Source organism: Arachis ipaensis, chromosome B7 (assembly GCF_059453495.1).
Source record: "Arachis ipaensis isolate K30076 ecotype BB chromosome B7, ASM5945349v1, whole genome shotgun sequence".
NCBI lineage: Eukaryota > Viridiplantae > Streptophyta > Magnoliopsida > Fabales > Fabaceae > Arachis > Arachis ipaensis.
Window position 1 is genome coordinate 14941776 of NC_142442.1, and position 16287 is coordinate 14958062.

General features: G+C 40.4%; 2 non-coding genes across 2 annotated transcripts; one reads left to right on the top strand and one right to left on the bottom strand.

The window, feature by feature from the left end:
* Window positions 1-7992: 7992 nt before the first annotated feature.
* On the bottom strand, window positions 7993-8100 carry LOC148550404 (small nucleolar RNA R71). The gene has a single exon (XR_015893551.1). It is a non-coding gene; the product is annotated as a small nucleolar RNA R71 (small nucleolar RNA).
* Window positions 8101-15867: 7767 nt separating this feature from the next.
* LOC148550405 (small nucleolar RNA R71) lies at window positions 15868-15975 on the top strand. Its single transcript, XR_015893797.1, has one exon. It is a non-coding gene; the product is annotated as a small nucleolar RNA R71 (small nucleolar RNA).
* Window positions 15976-16287: the final 312 nt, after the last annotated feature.

The following is a 16287-nucleotide window of genomic DNA, read 5'->3' on the forward strand; positions in this document are numbered from 1 at the left end:
TTGTAGGTATAAATTATACTATTTTTTATATAAAATAATTAAAAGCATTTTATTGTTTCCTAGTTGTAGTTCTAAACAAAGCGTAGTAATTAGTTATGACTAGAATGTATTACACGAAATTATTCTCGGATGAGGAGGAGAATGGTTCTAAACCCTAAGGTTTAAAAACAAGTGAGTTGAGCATTTAGTTATGTGGTTCCAAAAAAGAGTTCTCCTTTTCTATTTAGTTCTGTAGTTGCCAAAACTTGTAAGGGCATGGTAAAGTTGAACACTATTTTTGCTTCGGGAGCTTTAATGGGTTTGCTATGGACCCCTAAACACTCCCAACAGTCGCATAACAACATCAATTTTGATTGCACCAACATTGTCGTTACTTTTTACACCTTTTCTTTCTCAACAAAGGAAGAAGCCTAGAGTATCAAACGCAAATCCCTTGCCCAACCAAGTTGCTCAGAAATGGGGCACAATAAGGAAGGTAGAAAATTCAATTAGTTAATGAGTTTTCATCTGAATTTTAGTTGACATAAAAAAATTTACAGGCAGCAGCGGATGCTACAACAATTGAAGATCTACTAATCGGTCACAAATAGTAGACGAAGGTATAACGAAAGTGTTTTGGCAACAAAACCAAACCCTTAACGAAATAGATCATTCTTAGGGTTTGGTAATATATGCATAAACTTTTATTCATCCTATTTTGTAAAATATTGGCACATGGGATAAGCAAGACACGAGTGTGAATATTGCCATGCACTTTTTTATATGACGAGAGGATAGAAAAGCACTACAATACAAATCACCGGAAATACACACTTTGCTGTAGAGGTGGCTGTTCATACCCTGGGTCGAAGATAAAAAGCAACCGACCTCTCGTAAAGGATTGGCTTGTTATCGACCTCTCCCCAAAAAGGTCGGCCAAATCGTCATAGAGGCCCGAATAGGCCCAAACAAAAGGACGCGGCTGGCCTGAAAGATAAGGTGACTTCACTCAAAGATAAGATAAGATAACTAACTTATCTCAAGGGAGGTCACTCAACACTACTATAAATACACTGGAGCACCTAGGTATAACTCATACTCTGATTCTATAAAAAACCTGCCTAAAGCACGTGCTAACTTAAGCATCGGAGTCTCTTGTAGGTACCACCACCCTCCGGTGACGAAGGATCAGCAGCATCTCCAGCTCTCTCAGGTCGGACACAGCACCACCGACCAACACAGAAGATCTCGTCCGAGATCGACCTTCAGTTTTAGGTAACCCTCGGAACATTGGCGCCATTGCCGGGGAACTTGGAAGTCATTCCATCGTCATGGCGGACAACCTTGACAACGATCACAACTTCGGTTTAGAAGAAAGAACGCCGCTTAAAAACACAGATGCCATATCAAAGGATACACCTCAACCCAAGGGAGACAAATAGTCTCCAGACACAAAAATTTTAAATGTCCTCCGCGAACAGCAGGATCGCCTCAAACAGCTCGAACAAGAGTCTGAGCATCAGCGGGAAGCCGAAAGGGACTTACGGAGAGAAACAAGACGGCACTAAGAGCTAGAGGGAAAGCTCTTGAAGCTCGAGGCCGACCTCAAAACCAAAACCACATGATCCTGCCATCCTCCACCATATTATCCAAGCTGAATTGAGTAAGGTCAAGCTCAGGGGCAAGAACCCGGACCTGGGCTTTCAAGTTTTCATACGCATCAGTCACACTGTCTACCATATGACCTTGGAGCTCGGCGTAATCAGCCTAGGTGGACTGAAGCCTTTCCTTGGTCTCCAACAACTCGCCATATGTGCGAGTGTAGCTCTCTTTCAACTTTTTAGCTATTTCCTCGGCTAGGTTGGCCGATGCTTTAGCAGAAGTAGCCCGGGCCTTCTCCTTTTCAACATCAAGCTCCAACTTGGCAACCCTGGCGTTGAGCTCCTCCTTCAGACCTTTAATTCTATCATACTTAGATTTAGAATCCTCCATAAAAGCCCTAGTGGCATGAACTAGAGACTCCCTGATAACCCGTGATAAGGCCACACCAATATTGGCCATCCGGATACTGTTACTCGATATAAAATCCAAATGATGAAGGATTGACACATCATCTAAAGGAAGTCTACCATAGGAAGTAATCAGCTCTGTGGCAAAACCCACACCATCAAAATTCTTATCGTTTAGATCATAAGTACCAATAGTTTTCTGCCGCTTTGGAGGAGGACCAGCTGAGGTAGGGGAAGAAGCAGCACCCGAAGTCTCAGCAGGCAGACCAGAAGAGACCGTCCGAACTCTGGGGGTCGGAATAACCTTCCTCGGACCACGGGAGTCCGATACTGGTACTTTTAGGGGCAACTGAGAAGACCCTTCTCCCGATGTCTTCGCCGTAAAATTTTGGGCCACCATCGCCTTCTTGGCCTTCCAGAAGGCCTTCATGGAGTCCGAAGATTTCACCATTTCTGAAAAGGAAATCCAGGAAAACAGTCACACAAATAAGATTCAAATGACAAAGACCACGAATAACAAAAGGTAACCACTTCTATACAGAAAGAGGTCGGACACTACCTAGTTTGGCACGAAGAAGGGAAGAATCTCCCAAAAATCTCTTAGTATCCAAATGTGGAGGTTTTCTCCCAGTGCTCCTCCAAAATATCCATAAAGACTTGTTCTATCTCACTCAAACTCTCCCAAGGATACTTGACTACCACTGTATCCTTTTGCCACCATAAAGGAAAGGCGGGCTCATTATTCTCATCTAAAAAGAAAGGGCGAGCATCCTCAATAGCTCAGACCGTAGTAGTTCTTAAAATCACAGAAAGACTTGTCAAACATTGAAAACACTTTTTTCCCCTGGGTAGCTCGCAAGGAGATCCAAGAGGCCTTCTTCTTGGCCACCCCAGGCTTAGTCAATATAAACAGGTAGAGGATGAGAGATAGGGTAGGTCAAATACCCAGCTCTTGACACAACAATTGAAAGATCTTTATAAAACCCCAAGAGTTCGGATGAAGCTGAGAAGGGGCCACATTACAAGTCCATAAGAGGTCGGCCTCAAAAGTAATAAAAGGGATCGTGATATTCAACTGACTAAAGAAATAGTCATAAGCATAGAAGAAAGGGCGTTCTCCCTGAGTTAAAGGAGGGAAACTGACCCTCTCCTCAGGGTCGGGTGACAACAGTTCATAATTCTTTTCATCATCCCTATTGCTACATATCCTATCGAACCTCCTAAGCCTCTCACATTATTCTGGATCGGCCACAGTAACACACATCAGGACTATAGAGTCTAGCCAGTCAGCCATGCCAGCAGGGACCTTAGTGGACATCTCGACAATATTTTTTTGGGAAAATATACAACAAACTACACCTACAGCAAAGGAAGATAACAAGGGGTCACTACCAAACAACTCGGATAGAATCGGAAAGAAAAGGAACAACCAACAAATAGAGAGGTATGGAAACAAAAAGGGCACCCCAAGATCTACGAAAACAAGAGGTTATCAGCAAAACCCAGGGGCACCCTTTGGAGGCAACAGTACAGAGCACAAAAAAATAAGTAACGCCAAAATCAAAACCCTAAAAGCTCTCAAACAAAGTAAACTATCGGAGATAGCAACGGAAACCTAATGCACACACATTTTCCTAAAACGGAGCAGCAGGGATAAAAAAAATCACGACTTTGATCAGAACAAGGATGTAATCTTTCCAGAAAGGTTCAACCTTTCCAAAGCAAACTCAATAAAGATCGAGACTTTGCACGTAAAGGCAAGCATGCAACAGAAAAAGCATACATAAAGATGACTATTAAAGCATAGAAGGAAGAAGAATACCAACCTGCGAAGAAGAAGGAATAAGCGCAAAGTGATGAGCAGATAATTTATACGCTTTTTGGCATTGTTTTTAGTATGTTTTTAGTAGGATCTAGTTACTTTTAGGGATGTTTTCATTAGTTTTTATGTTAAATTCACATTTCTGGACTTTACTATAAGTTTGTGTGTTTTTCTGTGATTTCAGGTATTTTCTGGCTGAAATTGAGGGACTTGAGCAAAAATCAGATTCAGAGGTTGAAGAAGGACTGCTGATGCTGTTGGATTCTAACCTCCCTGCACTCAAAGTGGATTTTCTGGAGCTACAGAACTTGAAATGGCGCGCTTCAAATTGCGTTTGAAAGTAGACATCTAGGGCTTTCCAGCAATGTATAATAGTCCATACTTTGGCTAAGAATAGACGACGCAAACTGGCGTTCAACGCCAGCTTTCTGCCCAAATCTGGCGTCCAGCGCCAGAAAAGGAGCCAAAACCAGAGTTGAACGCCCAAACTGGCACAAAAGCTGGCGTTCAACTCCAAGGAGGACCTCTACACGTGCAACACTCAAAGCTCAGCCCAAGCACACACCAAGTGGGCCCCGGAAGTGGATTTATGCATCAATTACTTACTCCTGTAAACCCTAGTGACTAGTTTATTATAAATAGAACTTTTTATCATTGTATTCACAGACTTGGTTACTCCGGTTCCCCTCTGGGGCCGAGACCAATGAACTCCATTATCACTTATGTATTTTCAACGGTAGAGTTTCTACACTCCATAGATTAAGGTGTGGAGCTCTGCTGTTCCTCAAAGATTAATGCAAAGTACTACTGTTTTCTATTCAATTCATCTTATTTCGCTCCTAAGATATTCATTCGCACTTCAACCTGAATGTGATGAACGTGACAATCATCATCATTCCCTATGAACGCGTGCCTGACAACCACTTCCGTTCTACATTAGAATTGAATGAGTATCTCTTAGATCTCTTAATCGGAATCTTCGTGGTGTAAGCTAGAATGATGGCAGCATTCAAGAGAATCCGGAAGGTCTAAACCTTGTCTGTGGTATTCCGAGTAGGATTCAATGATTGAATGACTGTGACAAGCTTCAAACTCGTGATTGCTGGGCGTAGTGATAGACGCAAAAGGATAGTAAATCCTATTCCAGCATGATCGAGAACCGACAGATGAATAGCCGTGCCGTGACAGGGTGCGTTGACCATATTCACTGAGAGGATAGGATGTAACCATTGACAATGGTGATGCCTCCAGACGATTAGCCGTGCCGTGACAGGGCATTTGGATCATTTTCCCGAGAGAAGACCGAAAGTAGCCATTGACAATGGTGATGCATTACATAAAGCCAGCCATGGAAAGGAGTAAGACTGATTGGATGAAGATAGCAGGAAAGCAGAGGTTCAGAAGAACGAAAGCATCTCTATTCGCTTATCTGAAACTCTCACCAATGAATTACATAAGTATTTCTATCCTTTATTATTTATCTTTTAATTATCTAATCCAATCACATTTAACCCTACCTGACTGAAATTTGCAAGGTAACCATAGCTTGCTTCATACCAACAATCTCCGTGGGATTCGACCATTACTCACGTAAGGTATTACTTGGACGACCCAGTGCACTTGCTGGTTAGTTGTGCGAAGTTGTGAACCATGGTATTGGCATCATGTTTTTGGCGCCATTACCAGGGAAAGAAAGAGCCATGAATTTTACATAATTAAAGTGTAATCACAATTTCTGCGCACCAAGTTTTTGGCGCCGTTGCCGGGGATTGTTCGAGTTTGGACAACTGACGGTTCATCTTGTTGCTCAGATTAGGTAATTTTATTTTTGTTTTCTTTTCAAAAATTTTTCAAAAATATTTCAAAATTTTCTCACCTGTTTTCGAAAAAAAATTTTATTCAAAATTTTTAAAGAATGAATTCTAGTAATTCATGAAGCATGTGAAGCCTGGCTGGCTGTAAAGCCATGTCTAAATTCTTTTGGACTGAGGCTTCCACTCATAAGTATATAAAGTTGGATGAAATATCAGCTGTTGTATACATGAGAGGTATCTATGTTTGCTGAAGCTTGGCTGGCCATTGGCCATGTCTAGTGTTTTGGACCGGAGCTTTCATTGAAAGCTTGGCTGGCTAGTGAGCCATGTCTAATTCCTGGACTGAAGCTTTAGACTAACATGGCAAGATTCCTGGAATTCATATTAAAAATTTTGAAATCCTTATTTTTGTTTTTCAAATAATTTTCGAAAAAAATCCAAAAAAAAATTAGAAAATTATAAAAATCAAAAATATTTTTTGTGTTTCTTGTTTGAGTCTTGAGTCATGTTATAAGTTTGGTGTCAATTGCATGTGCATCTTGCATTTTTCGAAAATTTTCATGCATTCATAGTGTTCTTCATGATCTTCAAGTTGTTCTTGGTAAGTCTTCTTGTTTGATCTTTGCATTTGCATGTTTTGTGTCTTTTCTTGTTTTTCATATGCATTCTGGAATTCTTAGTGTCTAAGCATTAAAGAATTCTAAGTTTAGTGTCTTGCATGTTTTCTTTGCATTAAAAATTTTTCAAAAATATGTTCTTGATGTTCATCATGATCTTCATAGTGTTCTTGGTGTTCATCTTGACATTCATAGTGTTCTTGCATGCATCCCTTGTTTTGATTCAAAAATAAAAGAGAAAAACATGAAAATGATGTTTTTAATTTTTCTCTCTCATCATAAAAATTCCAAAAATCAAAAAAATATCTTTCCCTCTTTTTCTCTCTCAAATTTCGAAAATTAGATTTGACTTTTTCAAAAATTTTTAAAATTTAGTTGTTTCTTATGAGTCAAATCAAAATTTCAAATCTTATCTTTTCTAAAATCTTTTTCAAAAATCAAATCTTTTTCATTTTTTTTAGTTATTTTCGAAAATTTCAAAAATATTTTTCAAAAATCTTTTTCTTAATTTTACATCATATTTTCGAAAAATAACACCATCAATTAATGTTTTGATTCAAAAATTTCAAGTTTGTTACTTACTTGTTAAGAAAAATCCAAATTTTAAGTTCTAGAATCATATCTTGTGATTTCTTGTGAATCAAGTCATTAATTGTAATTTTAAAAATCAAATCTTTTTCAAAACTAATTTCAATCATATCTTTTCAAAATATCTTCTTATCTTATCTTTTTCAAAAATTTGATTTCAAAATATCTTTTCTAACTTCCTAACTTCTTATCTTTTCAAAACTTGTTTCAACTAACTAACTAACTTTTTGGTTTGTTTCTTATCTTTTTCAAAACTACCTAACTAACTCTCTCTCTCTAATTTTCGAAAATATCTTCCCTCTTTTTTAAAAATTTCTTTTTAATTAACTAATTATTTCAAATTTTAAATCTTAATTTTCGAAAATTACTAACATTTTTCAAAAACTATTTTCAAAAATCACTAACTCTTTTTCAAAAAATTATTTTCGAAAATTCCTTCTCCCTCATCTCCTTCTATTTATTTATTCATCTACTAACATCTCTTCCTCACACCACCAAAAATCCGAACCCTCTCTCTCTCTCTGAGTTCAGATTTTCTTCTTTTCTTCTACTAACACAAGGACCTCTATACTGTGGTATAAAGGATCCATATTATTATTATTATTATTTCTGTGCCCTCTTCTTTGTCATATGAGCAGGAGCAAGGACAAGAATATTCTTGTTGAAGCAGATCCAGAACCTGAAAGGACTCTGAAGAGAAAACTAAGAGAAGCTAAATTACAACAATCCAGAGATAACCTTTCAGAAATTTTCGAACAGGAAAAGGAGATGGCAGCCGAAAATAATAATAATGCAAGGAGGATGCTTGGTGACTTTACTACACCTAATTCCAATTTACATGGAAGAAGCATCTCCATTTCTGCCATTGGAGCAAACAACTTTGAGCTGAAACCTCAATTAGTTTCTCTGATGTAGCAGAACTGCAAGTTTCATGGACTTCCATCTGAAGATCCTTTTCAGTTCTTAACTGAATTCTTGCAGATATGTGATACTGTTAAGACTAATGGAGTAGATCCTGAAGTCTACAGGCTCATGCTTTTCCCTTTTGCTGTAAGAGACAGAGCTAGAATCTGGTTGGACTCTCAACCCAGAGACAGCCTGACTCTTGGGATAAGCTGGTCACGGCTTTCTTAGCCAAGTTCTTTCCTCCTCAAAAGCTGAGCAAGCTTAGAGTGGATGTTCAGACCTTCAAACAGAAAGAAGGTGAATCCCTCTATGAAGCTTGGGAAAGATACAAACAGTTGACAAAAAAGTGTCCTTCTGACATGCTTTCAGAATGGACCATCCTGGATATATTCTATGATGGTCTGTCTGAGTTATCTAAGATGTCATTGGATACCTCTGCAGGTGGATCCATTCACTTAAAGAAAACGCCTGCAGAAGCTCAAGAACTCATTGACATGGTTGCTAATAACCAGTTCATATACACTTCTGAAAGGAATCCTGTGAATAATGGGACGCCTATGAAGAAGGGAGTTCTTGAAATTGATGCTCTGAATGCCATATTGGCTCAGAACAAAATATTGACTCAGCAAGTCAATATGATCTCTCAGAGTCTGAATGGAGTGCAAGCTGCATCCAACAGTACTCAAGAGGCTTCTTATGAAGAAGAAGCTTATGATCCTGAGAACCCTGCAATAGCAGAGGTGAATTACTTAGGTGAACCTTATGGAAACACCTATAACTCATCATGGAGAAATCATCCAAATTTCTCATGGAAGGATCAAAAGCCTCAACAAGGCTTTAATAATGGTGGAAGAAACAGGTTTAGCAATAGCAAGCCTTTTCCATCATCCACTCAGCAACAGACAGAGAATTCTGAGCAGAATCCATCTAGCTTAGCAAACTTAGTCTCTGATCTGTCCAAGGCCACTGTAAGTTTCATGAATGAAACAAGGTCTTCCATTAGAAATTTGGAAGCACAAGTAGGCCAGCTGAGTAAAAGGATCACTGAAATCCCTCCTAGTACTCTCCCAAGCAATACAGAAGAAAATCCAAAAGGAGAGTGCAAGGCCATTAACATAACCAAAATGGCTGAACCCAATAAGGGAGAGGATGACGTGAATCCCAAGGAGGAAGACCTCCTGGGACGTCCAGTGATCAATAAGGAGCTTCCCTCTGAGGAACCAAAGGACTCTAAGGCTCATCTAGAGACCATAGAGATTCCATTGAACCTCCTTATGCCCTTCATGAGCTCTGATGAGTATTCCTCTTCTGAAGAGAATGAGGATGTTACTGAAGAGCAAGCTGCCAAGTTCCTTGGTGCAATCATGAAGCTGAATGCCATATTATTTGGTATTGATACTTGGGAAGTTGAACCTCCCTTGTTTATCAATGAACTAAGTGATCTGGATCAACTGACATTGCCTCAGAAGAGACAGGATCCTGGAAAGTTCATAATACCTTGTACCATAGGCACCATGATCTTTAAGGCTCTGTGTGACCTGGGTTCAGGAATAAACCTCATGCCCCTCTCTGTAATAGAGAAACTGGGAATCTATGGGGTGCAAGCTGCTAAAATCTCATTAGAGATGGCAGACAATTCAAGAAAACAGGCTTATGGACAAGTAGAGGATGTGTTAGTAAAGGTTGAAGGTCTTTACATCCCTGCTGATTTCATAGTCCTGGACACTGGAAAGGAAGAGGATGAATCCATCATCCTAGGAAGACCTTTCCTAGCCACAGCAAGAGCTGTGATTGATGTGGACAGAGGAGAATTAATCCTTCAATTGAATGAGGACAAACTTGTGTTTACAACTCAAGGATCTCTCTCTGCACCCATGGAGAGGAAGCATAAAAAGCTTCTCTCAAAGCAGAGTCAAACAAAGCCCCCATAGTCAAACTCTAAGTTTGGTATTGGGAGGCCACAACCAAACTCTAAGTTTGGTGTTGAACTCCCATATCCAAACTCTAAGTTTGGTGTTGGAGAGTCTCAACAATGCTCTGAACATCTGTGAGGCTCCATGAGAGCCCACTGTCAAGCTATTGACATTAAAGAAGCGCTTGTTGGGAGGCAACCCAATTTTTATCTAACAATATTTTTCTTAGTTATATGTCTTTATAGGTTCATGATCATGTGGAGTCACAAAATAAATAGAAAAATTAAAAACGGAATAAAAAAAAATAGCAGAAGAAAAATCACACCCTGGAGGAGCATCTGTCTGGCGTTCAACGCCAGAACAGAGCATGGTTCTGGCGCTGAACGTCCAAAATGGGCAGCATCCTGGCGCTGAACGCCCAGAACAGGCATGGTTCTGGCGTTCAACGCCAGAAATGGCCAACAAATGGGCGTTGAACACCCAAAATGGGCACCAACCTGGCGCTGAACGCCCAGAGTTGTGTGCAAGGGCATTTTGCATGCCTAAATTGGTGTAGGGATGTAAATGCCTTGACACCTCAGGATCTGTGGACCCCACAGGATCATCTCAGGATCTGTGGACCCCTGGTGCACGAAATTGTGTTCCATGTTCTTTGTACTTGTGTGAGATTAACAATATATAATTGTATTGAATCCTCATTGTGGCTCTATGTGTGGACACAACTCCGTTCAACTAACCAGCAAGTGCACTGGGTCGTCCAAGTAATACCTTACGTGAGTAAGGGTCGAATCCCACGGAGATTGTTGGTATGAAGCAAGCTATGGTCACCTTGTAAATCTCAGTCAGGCAGATATAAAGTGATAAGGGTGTTTTCGAATAATAAATAAAAGAAGGGATAGAAATACTTATGTAATTCATTGATAGGAATTTCAGATAAGCGAATGGAGATGCTTTTCGTTCCTTTGAACCTCTGCTTTCCTGCCATCTTCATCCAATCAGTCTCACTCCTTTCCATGGCTGGCTTTATGTGATACATCACCACTGTCAATGGCTACTTTCGGTCATCTCTCGGGAAAATGATCCAATGCCCTGTCACGGCACGGCTAATCGTCTGGAGGCATCACCCTTGTCAATGGCTTCATCTTATCCTCTTAGTGAATAATATGCTCACGCACCCTGTCACGACACGGCTATTCATCTGTTGGTTCTCGATCATGCTGGAATAGGATTTACTATCCTTTTGCGTCTGTCACTAACGCCCTGCAATCGCGAGTTAGGAGCTCGTCACAGTCATTCAATCATTGAATCCTACTCGGAATACCACAGACAAGGTTTAGACCTTCCGGATTCTCTTGAATGCCGCCATCATTCTAGCTTTCGCCACGAAGATTCTGGTTAGGAGATCTAAGAGATACTCATTCTAGCTTTATTTCATGTAGAACGGAAGTGTTTGTCAGGCACGCGTTCATAAAGGAGAAGGATGATGAGCGTCACACATAATCATCACCTTCATCACGTTCTTGGGTGCGAATGGATATCTTAGAAGCGAAATAAGAAGAATTGAATAGAAAACAGTAGTACTTTGCATTAATCTTTGAGGAACAGCAGAGCTCCACACCTTAATCTATGGAGTGTAGAAACTCTACCGTATGAAAATACATAAGTGAAGGTCCAAGCATGGCCGAGATGGCCAGCCCCTCTGATCTAAGAACCAGGCGTCCAAAGATTGTTTACACTGGTCAAAGATGCCTAATACAATAGTAAGAGGTCCTATTTATAATAAACTAGTCACTAGGGTTTACATGAGTAAGTAATTGATTCACAAATCCACTTCCGGGGCCCACTTGGTGTGTGTTTGGGCTGAGCTTAAGTGTTACACGTGCAGAGGCCATTTGTGGAGTTGAACGCCAGTTTCTGTGCCAGTTTGGGCGTTCAACTCTGGTTTTGGATCCTTTTTTGGCGCTGGACGCCAGATTTGGGCAGAAGGCTGGCGTTGAACGCCAGTTTACGTCGTCAATTCTTGGCCAAAGTATGGACTATTATATATTGCTGGAAAGCCCTGGATGTCTACTTTCCAACGCAATTGGAAGCGCGCCATTTCGAGTTCTGGAGCTCCAGAAAATCCACTTTGAGTGCAGGGAGGTCAGAATCCAACAGCATCAGCAGTCCTTTTTCAACCTCTGAATCTGATTTCTGCTCAAGTCCCTCAATTTCAGCCAGAAAATACCTGAAATCACAGAAAAACACACAAACTCATAGTAAAGTCCAGAAATGTGAATTTAACACAAAATCTATTAAAAACATCCCTAAAAGTAACTAGATCCTACTAAAAACATACTAAAAACAATGTCAAAAAGCGTATAAATTATCCGCTCATCACAACACCAAACTTAAATTGTTGCTTGTCCCCAAGCAACTGAAAATCAAAATAGGATAAAAAGAATAGAATATACTATAAATTCCAAACTATCAATGAAACAGAGCTCCAATCATATGAGCGGGACTTATAGCTTTTTGCCTCTTGAATAGTTTTGGCATCTCACTTTATCCATTGAGGTTTAGAATGATTGGCATCTATAGGAACTTCAGATTTCGAATAGTGTTATTGACTCTCCTAGTTCAGTATGATGATTCTTGAACACAGCTTTTTTATGAGTCTTGGCCGTGGCCCTAAGCACTTTGTTTTCCAGTATTACCACCGGATACATAAATGCCACAGACACATAATTGGGTGAACCTTTTCAGATTGTGACTCAGCTTTGCTAAATTCCCCAATTAGAGGTGTCCAGGGTTCTTAAGCACACTCTTTTTTTTTTGCTTTGGACCTTGACTTTAACCGCTCAGTCTCAAGTTTTCACTTGACACCTACACGCCACAAGCACATGGTTAGGGACAGCTTGGTTTAGCCGCTTAGACCAGGATTCTATTCCTTTAGGCCCTCCTATCCACTGATGCTCAAAGCCTTGGGATCCTTTTTAATTGCCCTTGCCTTTTGGTTTTAAGGGTTATTGGCTTTTTCTGCTTGCTTTTTCTTTTTCTTTCTATTTTTTTTCGCCTATTTTTTTTTTTCTGCAAGCTTTGTTCTTTGCTGCTTTTTCTTGCTTCAAGAATTATTTTTATGATTTTTCAGATTATCAAATAACATGTCTCCTAGTCATCATTCTTTCAAGAGCCAACATATTTAACATTCTTAAACAACAACTTCAAAAGACATATGCACTGTTCAAGCATACATTCAGAAAACAAGAAGCATTGTCACCACATCAATATAATTAAACTAAGTTCAAGGATAAATTCGAAACTCATGTACTTCTTGTTCTTTTGAATTTAAAACATTTTTCATTTAAGAGAGGTGATGGATTCATAGGACATTTATAACTTTAAGACAAAGTTACTACTACTAATGATCATGTAATGAAGACACAAACATAGATAAGCACATAACATAGAAAACGAAAAACAGAGAAAGTAAGAACAAGGAATGAGTCCACCTTAGTGATGTCCTTGAGCTCTTCTATGTCTCTTCCTTGTCTTTGCTGCTCCTCCTTCATTGCTTTTAGATCTTTTCTGATTTCATGAAGGATGATGGAGTGCTCTTGATGTTTCACCCTTAGTTGCTTCCAATAATTGTGTGGAAGAAAATGTATCCCCTGAGGTATCTCAGGGATCTCTTGATTTGCAGTCAAATGTTCTACCACTGAGCTTTAGACCCTTGATGGAAGCTTTTGTCTTCCCTTTCCTCTTTCTAGAGGTTTCTCTAGCCTTAGGTGCCATCAATGGTTATGGAAAAAATAAAAAGCTATGCTTTTACCACACCAAACTTAGAATGTTGCTCGCCCTCGAGCAAAAGAAGAAAGAATAGAAGAATAAGAAGAAGATATGGAGGAGATGGATGAGAGTGTGTATTCGGCCATATGGGTGGGATTGGGTGGGAGAGAGATGTTGAATTTTGAAGGTAGTGGGTGTATGGATGTGAGTGGTAAATGGAAAACAGAAGGGATGATCATGAATGGAAAGAGAGATGATGAGGTAGGTGGGGATCCTGTGGGGTCCACAGATCCTGGGATGATCTTGTGGGGTCCACAGATCCTGAGGTGTCAAGGCATTTACATCCCTGCACCAAATTAGGCATGTAAAATGCCTTTGCACACAACTCTGGGCGTTCAGCGCCAGGTTGGTGCCCATTTTGGGCGTTCAACGCCCATTTGCTGCCATTTCTGGCGTTGAACGCCAGAACCATGCTTGTTCTGGGCGTTCAGCGCCAGGATGCTCCCATTCTGGGCGTTCAGCGCGAGAACTATGCTCTGTTCTGGCGTTTGAACGCCAGACAGATGCTCCTCCAAGGTGTGATTTTTCTTCTGCTGTTTTTAATTCCGTTTTCAATTTTTATATTTATTTTGTGACTCCACATGATCATGAACCTAAGAAAACATGAAAAACAATAATAATAGAGTTAGATAAATAAATATTGGGTTGCCTCCCAACAAGCGCTTCTTTAATGTCAATAGCTTGACAGTGGGCTCTCATGGAGCCTCACAGATGTGCAGAGCTTTGTTGAAACTCTCCAACACCAAACTTAGAGTTTGGATATGGGAGTTCAACACCAAACTTAGAGTTTGGTTGTGGCCTCCCAACACCAAACTTAGAGTTTGACTGTGGGGGCTCTGGTTGACTCTGCTTGGAGAGAAGCTTTTCCTGCTTTCTCTCCATGGTTGCAGAGGGAGATCCTTGAGTTTTGAATACAAGGGAGTTCTCATTCCATTGAAGGAATATTTCACCTCTGTCAACATCAATCACAGCTCTTGCTGTGGCCAGGAAAGGTCTTCCTAGGATGATAGATTCATCCTCCTCCTTTCCAGTATCCAGGACTATGAAATCAGTAGGTATGTAAAGGCCCTCAACCTTTACTAATACATCTTCTACTTGTCCATAAGCCTGTCTTCTTGAGCTGTCTGCCATCTCTAATGAGATTTTAGCAGCTTGCACCCCATAGATTCCCAGTTTCTCTATTACAGAGAGGGGCATGAGGTTTATTCCTGAACCAAGGTCACACAGAGCCTTAAAGATCATGGTGCCTATGGTACAGGGTATTATGAACTTTCCAGGATCCTGTCTCTTCTGAGGCAATGTCAGTTGATCCAGATCACTTAGTTCATTGATGAACAAGGGAGGTTCAACTTCCCAAGCATCAATGCCAAATAATTTGGCATTCAGCTTCATGATTGCACCAAGAAACTTGGCAGTTTGCTCTTCAGTAACATCCTCATTCTCTTCAGAAGAGGAATACTCATCAGAGCTCATGAAGGGCATAAGGAGGTTCAATGGAATCTCTATGGTCTCTAGATGAGCCTCAGAGTCCTTTGGTTCCTCAGAGGGAAGCTCCTTATTGGTCACTGAACGTCCCAGGAGGTCTTCCTCCTTGGGATTCACGTCCTCTCCTCTCCTCACAGGTTCGGCCAGGGCACTTATGTCAATGGCCTTGCACTCTCCTTTTGGGTTCTCTTCTGTATTGCTTGGGAGAGTACTAGGAGGGATTTCAGTGATCCTTTTACTCAGCTGGCCCACTTGTGCTTCCAGATTTCTAATGGAAGACCTTGTTTCATTCATGAAACTTACAGTGGCCTTAGATAGATCAGAGACTAGATTTGCTAAATTAGAAGCATTTTGTTCAGAGTTCTCTGTCTGTTGCTGAGTTGATGATGGAAAAGGCTTGCTATTGCTAAACCTGTTTCTTCCACCATTATTAAAGCCTTGTTGAGGCTTCTGATCCTTCCATGAGAAATTTGGATGATTTCTCCATGTTGAGTTATAGGTGTTTCCATAAGGTTCACCTAAGTAATTTACCTCTGCTATTGCAGGGTTCTCAGGATCATAGGCTTCTTCTTCAGAAGATGCCTCTTGAGTACTGTTGGATGCAGCTTACATTCCATGTAGACTCTGAGAGATCATATTGACTTGCTGAGTCAATATTTTGTTCTGAGCCAATATGGCATTCAGAGTATCAACTTCAAGAACTCCCTTCTTCATAGGCGTCCCATTACTCACAGGATTCCTTTCAGAAGTGTACATGAACTGGTTATTAGCAACCATGTCAATGAGTTCTTGAGCTTCTGCAGGCGTTTTCTTTAGGTGAATGGATCCACCTGCAGAAGTGTCCAGTGACATCTTTGATAGCTCAGATAAACCATCATAGAATATATCCAGGATGGTCCATTCTGAAAGCATGTCAGAAGGACACTTTTTGGTCAACTGTTTGTATCTTTCCCAAGCTTCATAGAGAGATTCACCTTCTTTCTGTCTGAAGGTTTGAACATCAGCTCTAAGCTTGCTCAGCTTTTGAGGAGGAAAGTACTTGGCTAAGAAAGCCGTGACCAGCTTATCCCAAGAGTTCAGGCTGTCTTTAGGTTGAGAATCCAACCATAATCTAGCTCTGTCTCTTACAGCAAAAGGGAAAAGCATGAGCCTGTAGACTTCAGGATCTATTCCATTAGTCTTAACAGTATCACATATCTGCAAGAATTCAGTTAAGAACTAAAAAGGATCTTCAGATGGAAGTCCATGAAACTTGCAGTTCTGCTGCATCAGAGAAACTAATTGAGGTTTCAGCTCAAAGTTGTTTGCTCCAATGGCAGGAATGGA